Here is a 7,785-nt window from a genome sequence, read left to right on the forward strand (position 1 = left end):
CGCTCCTTGGAAGCCCTATACAAGGTCTCTACAGCACTAAACAACAACATTAGCTGGCGAGAAAATTAACTCGGCTATGACCTCCATCCATAAATGTGACTTCCCGTGAGTCTCCGGAAGTGGGGATGGGAAGAAGAGTCCAGTTAGAAAGGCTCCGGCATTATTTGTTTCTGTATTTTTCATCTGTACGATTTCTTTGATGATAATAGCTCTTGGTACAAAATACTGCACCACACAAACAGCACAGTTTTAAACTTTTAGGATAAAGTACAGGGTTCATCTTTGAGAAGGAAGGAATTAAGGCCCATTCCTACAAGGCAGCATTTATGTTTGTCTTGACTTTATCTCCAATTTGTGTAATGTTACATCAACTCTAACCTTCCCTCGCCACAGTGCCCTCAAACATTCTTCCTTTTGTCCTCCCCTTGGTTAGTATTTATCTTGCTCCTATTCTTTATTAAATTCTCCCTTCTTGTATGAAGAGGAGGATAGGTAGTCTGTCATTTGATTCAAGTTTTCTGTTTGTGTCTCAGCGTTGGGTCTTTCTCATGAAGTATTGATTCTTCCTCCTTGACATCCTTCTTCTGGTGTTTCTCCACCTGCTAATATTTCAGTCATTTAAAGTCAGGATTTTGGCATTTTCTACAACTCCAAAATTCTGACTTTTTCCTCCCTTGTAGCTGTTTGCTGTCTGCATTCCTGTGGATTAGGGAAAAAGTGCACTCTTGCATGTATCTGCCTTCAGTTGTATGTGCATTTGTTACATGGGGAAAATCTCTCAGTCCCAGAGTGAGGAGATGGGGTCATGACATTCAACTGCAACACCCCCCCCCCACACACACACAATTTTTCCACAGTTCTTAGTCAATTTGGTTATCAAAATAACACAACATTGTTCTCCTCTGCAAAGCATTTGTACACAGGGCTTTTATCTTCTCTGGTTACCTCAGATTTCCCCTAAAGAAGAAATCCAAGCCCCAATTAAGGCAAAGGAGGGAAGGAAAAAGGGGGGTTAGGTGCCAGAATCCCAGAGGCCACTCTCACCAAGCCAGAGCAGGAGTTTCTCTCAACCAACATAATTTCCTCCCAATTTAAATACTGGGAGGCTGAGCAAGTGGCCTTTGCAGGCCAGTGGGCAGGAGCTGGGAAACACTCCCCCAAATGAGGCAGGATGTATATCTGTTTACTACACAGCATGCTGGCCTCGAGCTAATGACATTAATCCCCCTACTGCGTTTCATTAGGTGACAGACAGGGAGCCACACGTTAGCAGGAATCAACTGCTTCTCCCATCAGCCAGCTGCAGAGGGGAGTCCTCCAGGATCAGCAACGCCCTCCCTCATTTGCTTTTCTTCCTCTATTATCCCTGACATGCTCACTGAACTACAGACTGCATATGTTTAAAAATAATTAAACGCGCTCCAAACAAATAGGCAATGTTACCACGATCCCTGCAATGAACGTTCTGTGTGTTTTGACAGATTTTTCTGCTCGTTGGATTCATCAAGCAGCCTGGCTCTTTGCTGTCACTCCTGACAATCCGGCAGATAAACCCCTAGGGCAGGCTCCCTGGCCAAGCTCCCAACCCTTCTCTGACCTTGGGGCAGAGGGAACTTCCTGGCTGAGGGTTGAGACCATTTGGGGAATCCATGTCTGGGATCCAAAGCAGAGTGGTTCATAAAAGGAACCAGAAGGTGAAAAGAAGAACAAAATCATGTCTGGCTTTTGGGTTTTCTTTGGAATGGCTCTGCTGTATTACACTGAGAAAGGAGACTTAAAGATAATTATCTGAGGAAGCAAAAAGACTCCCTTGGGGTACTCAAATCACCATCCCCCCGCCCAACCTCATACTCAGTCAAATCTGGACTTTCACACCCCTGTTTAAATGACCCAGCCAAAAATCCAAACTATACCACTCGCCTTGGGTCAATTCTGACCATGACAGTCCCGTGTGTCAGACAAAAGTACTGCACTCCATAGTGATTTCAGTGGCTGATTTTTCAGAAGTAGATTGCCAGACCTTTCTTTTGAGGTACCTCTGACTCAAATGTCCAAGTTTTTGCTTGGCAACTGAGCACATTAACCTTTTGCCACACTCAGGGCCTCTCCTAACACACCATTTTTAATTTTCAAAAATTAAAATTCCCCTAAATATATCACATGGGGAGGTGATAGTCTCTTCAACAGATGGTGCTGGCAGAACTGGAAAGCGATATGCAAAAGATTGAAACAAGACCTTCACCTCACACCTTTTACAAAAACCAACTCAGCATAGATTAAAGACCAAAATGTGAATCCCAGAATTATGAAGGTCACAAAGAAAAAATAAGGACAAATGTGAGGGCTCTAATACAGGGAATACACAGACTACCAAACACTTTGAAAACTACACAAACAGGAGTAAACAAAACAGATGATTGGGACATACTAAAAATTAAAAACTTATATGCACCAAAAGACTTCACCAGAAGAGCAAAAAGGGAACCCACAGAATGGGAAAAAAATCTTTTGCAATGGCACATCAGAAAAGTGACTCATTTCTAAAATATATAGGAAACTATAATACCTCTGGTAGCGTAGTGGTTACGAATCGGGCTGCGAAACTTAAGGTCAGTGGTTCGAAACTACCAGCCGCTCCGCGGGAGAAAGATGAGGCTTTCTACTCCCGTAAAGATTTACACCCTCAGAAACCCTGTACAGGGTCGCTATGGGTCGGAACCGACTCGACGGCACTTAACAACAACAACAACAACATAATACCTCTACAAGAAAAATATAAATAACCCAATTAAAAAATGGGCATAGGACATGAACAGACACTTCACCAAGAAGGAGATATGGGCAGCTATCAAACATGAAGAAATGTTCACAATCACTAGTCATTAAAGAGAGATGCAAATCAAAACAAAAATGAGTTATCATCTCACACCAGCAATAACAGCAAAGGTGAAAAATGTAGAGGACAATAAATGCTGGCAGGGATGTGGAGAGACTGGGATGGTCCTGCATTGTTGGTGGGATTGCAAAATGGTCCAGTCTCTCTGGAAAGCAATATGGCGTTCCCTCAGAAGGTTGGAAATAGAAATACCTTATGATCCAGCAATTCCTCTACTTGGTATATACCCACACGAAATATGAGCCACAACACAAGAAGATATATGCCCACCAATATTCATAACAACACTATTTACAATAGCAAAAAGATGGACATAGCCTAAGTGCCCATCAACTGAATAATAGATAAACAAACACACAATGGAATATTATGCTACCTTGAAGAATAACAAGAAAGCTGCAAGCCACCACATATCATGGATGAACCTTGAGGCCATTATGTTGAGTGAAATTAATCAGTCACAAAAGGAGAAATACTTCACAGGACCACTACTGTAAAAGACTAAGAAAAAGAACCCATACAAAGTGGTGGTGGGGGCGGGGAGAGATTCTTTGCTGGTTACGGACTGGAATGTGGGGGGTGGGATGAGGGAAGGGACGGGAAGGTGGAGCACAGGGTAGGGAATAGACACAGGATAGTTTGGGTGCTAGGGAGGGGAATGGAAGAACAAAGTGGATGGGAAAACAATTAGGCAGGTTTACATGGGCTAAGTGGGACAGAGGTAAATAATGATGTATGCACATCCTTGAAACAACAGGGCTGTGGGATACAGAGATTGAGACATTATTGGAATGGGTAAAAGGAGAAATAATATTAAGATGCTTGGCTGTCTTTTGAATCTTGGTTTCCCTGGCATACCATCATAACATAGACACTTGAGGGGGAGAGAAAGGTATAGCCAGAAATATCACCATAGAAAGCTTGTAAGACCATCTTATGCCTATAACTGATTGGAATACCTAAAATGGGGCTACAACGTGCCCAGTGAAGGAGGCTTCCTGCAGAGCCTCTGCATTACATAAGACTATAGGTGGAATCCTGAACAACATCTAGAATCTTCTGAGGTGTGAAATTCACTTGAAAGGACAAGCAGACTAGCCTGGAGTGGCTAGAAGAACAGAAGATACTTCTTGAAAGAAAGAAAGACAGGAAAAATACAAAACAATATAGGCAGTCTGACTGATTACTATAATAGATCTGAGTTGGAAGAAGTGCAGCCAGAGTGTTCCTTGGAGGCCAAGTTGGCCAAACATCGTCTCTCATACTTCGGACATATCATCAGGAGGGACCAGTCACTGGAGAAGGATATCATGTTTGGTAAGGTGGAGGGTCAGAGAAAAAGAGGAAGACCCCCAGCGAGATGGATTGACTAAGTGGCAGCATCAATGGGCTCAAGTGTGGCAACAATTGTGAGGCTGGCCCAGGATCGGGCAGTGTTTCGTTCTGTTGTGCAGAGGGTCGCTGTTAAGTTGGTACCGACTCAACGGCACCTAACAACAACAGAACCAGAAATTATTTCACATGAGCTTTAATTTACATTTTAAATGCTTAAAGAGCTTTGGGTATTTTTTCATACGTTTAGGAACTAGCTGTATTTTCTTCTCTGAGTTGTTTCTTCATGCCCATTATTTGCTTTGCTACTGAGTTGTTGTCTTTTTCTTATTTATTTGCATAGGCTTTATATTTTAAGGAAATTAGCTCTTATGTGCCTGTATGAATTATAGATATTTCCTCCTGACTTGCATTTAATTTTTGTCTTGTTTGGTGGCATATATATTTTTTTCCTTAGAAATATGCTATAATTTCATGTGATTGAGCTAATCAGTTTTTCATGATTTCTGAATTTTGTGTCATAGTTAGAAAAGACTTTCCTATAATTAGTAAGTATACATGTTGCATTTTGTTAAGTTCTTTTGTGCCTTAATTTTCAAATTTATCTTATAAATTTCTTATACTTAAAAAAAATTGAGGTGTGAAGTTGAATTGTTCTTCAATGACATTTCAAACATATTGAGCTGGGTGAGACACCCCATGCTCAGACTGACTGATGCGGTAAAACTTTCTGTTCCTTGCATTTGTTCTCGTGTACATGTATTCACCATGTGATGTACCAAAGCTGTGAATATATCAGTCTATGCTTAAGGGGTGCAAAAAATATTTTATTTTCAATAACCCAATTCTATTTTGAGCCTCATTCCACATAATGGCAGGGAGCTTACTTGTAGAGTGGGGTGCCTGCAAACACTTAAGAGGGGGAGCTAGGTTTGCTGATCCCCAGACCTAGAACATCCAGCTGAGGCTTAGGGTGGAGCAGTGTGTCCTGTGGACATTTGTCAGTCACCAGCTGGAACAACTGTTCCCAGAGAATTTTCTGATCCTGTATTGTAACCTGTTAACCTCCCTAATAAAACTCCCCATGATTGTAAGTATGTTGTTGAGTTCTGTGTGGCCACTGAGGTGAATTATTGAACTCAATTGAATAGCGTGTCATGGGAGATATGGTTTGTTGTCACATTTTTGGTATTTGGTGTCAAAAGCAGGGTTCATTGCAATGGCTCCAGACTATGGAAGTATGGAGGAGAAGGCATCAATGAACACAGGAAGTGAGACTTTGGATTCATAAATGGTAACTGTGTTTATTCTTATCTGGAATGATTTTGTATTGTTAGTTGAAAGAAATGTAACAGAAGTTATGCTGCAGCTAAGAGACAAAAGCTGCTGCTGAAGTCACCGGAGACAAAAACCTGGCTGGTTCAACAAAATGATTGACAGGGGGTGAGGGCCTACTTGATCCACCCTGCCAGCCAGAGGCCCAAGACCATATGCATATGTGTGATGGGAACAGTTATTGGACATCTTGTTTACAGAGAGCTTGTAAGTCTGCCTTCAGCAGAGACTTGATTGTTGTTGGGCGTGGAGTAGGTTCCGACTCATAGTGACTCAGTATAGGTTTTCTGAGGAGCGGCTGGTGGGTTTGAACTGCTGACCTTGTGGTTCAGTGCTGATCCTACAGTGCCACAGCAGCATGGAATATACTAAAAGAGGAGTTGGGAACTGGCCTGAAGGAACAGGCTTTACTTAAAGTCAGTAGCATGTGTAAGAGTCTTAGGTGGAAACCTGAACTTCACCAAGAAATTCTGAAAAAAACAGATGTAAGTTTAAAGGAAAAACCTGCATGGAGAGACAGTAATAGGATGGCATTATTCATGTGTGGATGTTAGCAACGTCACATCCCTCCCCATGATATCTACCATGATACCTGTTAGGGCACTTACTAGGGAAAGTTTAGAGCTAGATGCTTAGGGATATTTTACAGCTCTCTCGGAACCTTTCTTGTGTTCCCTGGTGGCTTGAAGTCCCATATGGAATGCCTGTAATCTTTCAGAGCAACTATCAGGAAAGTGGGGTACAGATTTCCTGTTTTCTCACAGCTATTATCTCTTGTGGTTTTTGGCACTCCTCTCTTGGAACTAAATTTCTGGGTGGTGGGGAAGTTTTAGAACTTTTGTTTCTATTGCCTTCCGCTGTAGCATGCCTTCGTCCAATAGCCCAATATCTTTTCTGCTATACTTGGAGGATGTGGAGCTACCTCAGCAAGATTTTCCCCAACAATTTCAAAATTTCAATGTCAAGCTGACACAGTAGCTTTCTGAGACATAAAAGTAAAAAAATAAAAAAATAAAAAATCTAGTTCTATTTTCTGTGGGCCCACTGTTATAAAATGAGTCTTGTTGGGGCACTAAGGGTTAATGTGCTGGACTGAAAGATTGGTTTGAACTGCAAGGTCAGCAATTCAAGCTCACCAGTCGCTCCTTGGAAACCCAGTACAGGGTCACTATGAGTCAGAAGGAGTCCTGGTGTGGTGCTGTGGGTTAATGCGCCAGACTGCAAAACTGTTTGAACTACAAGCTCAGTGGTTCAAGCTCACTAGCTGCTCCTTGGAAACCCTATACAGGGGCGCTATGGGTCAGAATCGACTCGACAGCACTTCATATGAGTCAGAAACAACTCTACAACACTTAACAACAGCAATTGTTACAAATTACTATTAGAACTATAAAGACCATGTATTTATCTTTATGGGCTTAGGGGAAATACTGTTGACTAGCTAAATAAATTCAATGAAGTATGGAAGGCAAAGAATAAATTGGTTAATGTTTCCGGTTGTTAAAGTAAAATATAAAATTATAACACATTATAAATTTATATATAGTTTTTATCTTAAAAAAGTATATAAAAATGTGTAAAAAATTTAAAGTAATCTGATTGTCTAAGGTTAAGAGATTATAGGTAAATTTATTTCTTAAATTTTATATTGCTCACAAAGTAATGCAATTACTTACTCAATTTATAAAGACAAAAATGCATTATACTAATATTTTATCATTTTAGAAAACTTTGCAAATAGACAAAAAGTACAACAAAAGAAATAAAATTATGTAAAATCCTACACTTATGAAATCATCCCAGTCAATGTTTTGGGTGTCAGCTTTTGTATTTTACATAGCTAGGCATTTATTTTATATAATTAAGATTATTTTGTAAATCCACTTTTATAACCTCCTTTTAAGCATTGATGAGCATACTCTGACTATTTTTCTCATATTACTAGATCTAGATATTCTTTACAGCCTGAGTTTTGGTAGTGACCCATGAATATTGTGTTCTTCAAAGAACCTGTAGATAATGTATCCATCTCCATCTCTGCGTACAAGGGGCCTCCATAGAGTTCATGGGAAAATGGAACCAAAAAAGACAGGGATTCTTGATTGAATAGCTTGAAGGACCTTTTATCTATGTATCTGTAAGTATGTCTGTTTCTATCTATCTATGCATCTATATATGCATCTATCTATCTATCTATCTATCTATCTATCTATCTATCTATC

Source organism: Chrysochloris asiatica, unplaced genomic scaffold (assembly GCF_000296735.1).
Source record: "Chrysochloris asiatica unplaced genomic scaffold, ChrAsi1.0 scaffold00065, whole genome shotgun sequence".
Taxonomy (NCBI): domain Eukaryota; kingdom Metazoa; phylum Chordata; class Mammalia; order Afrosoricida; family Chrysochloridae; genus Chrysochloris; species Chrysochloris asiatica.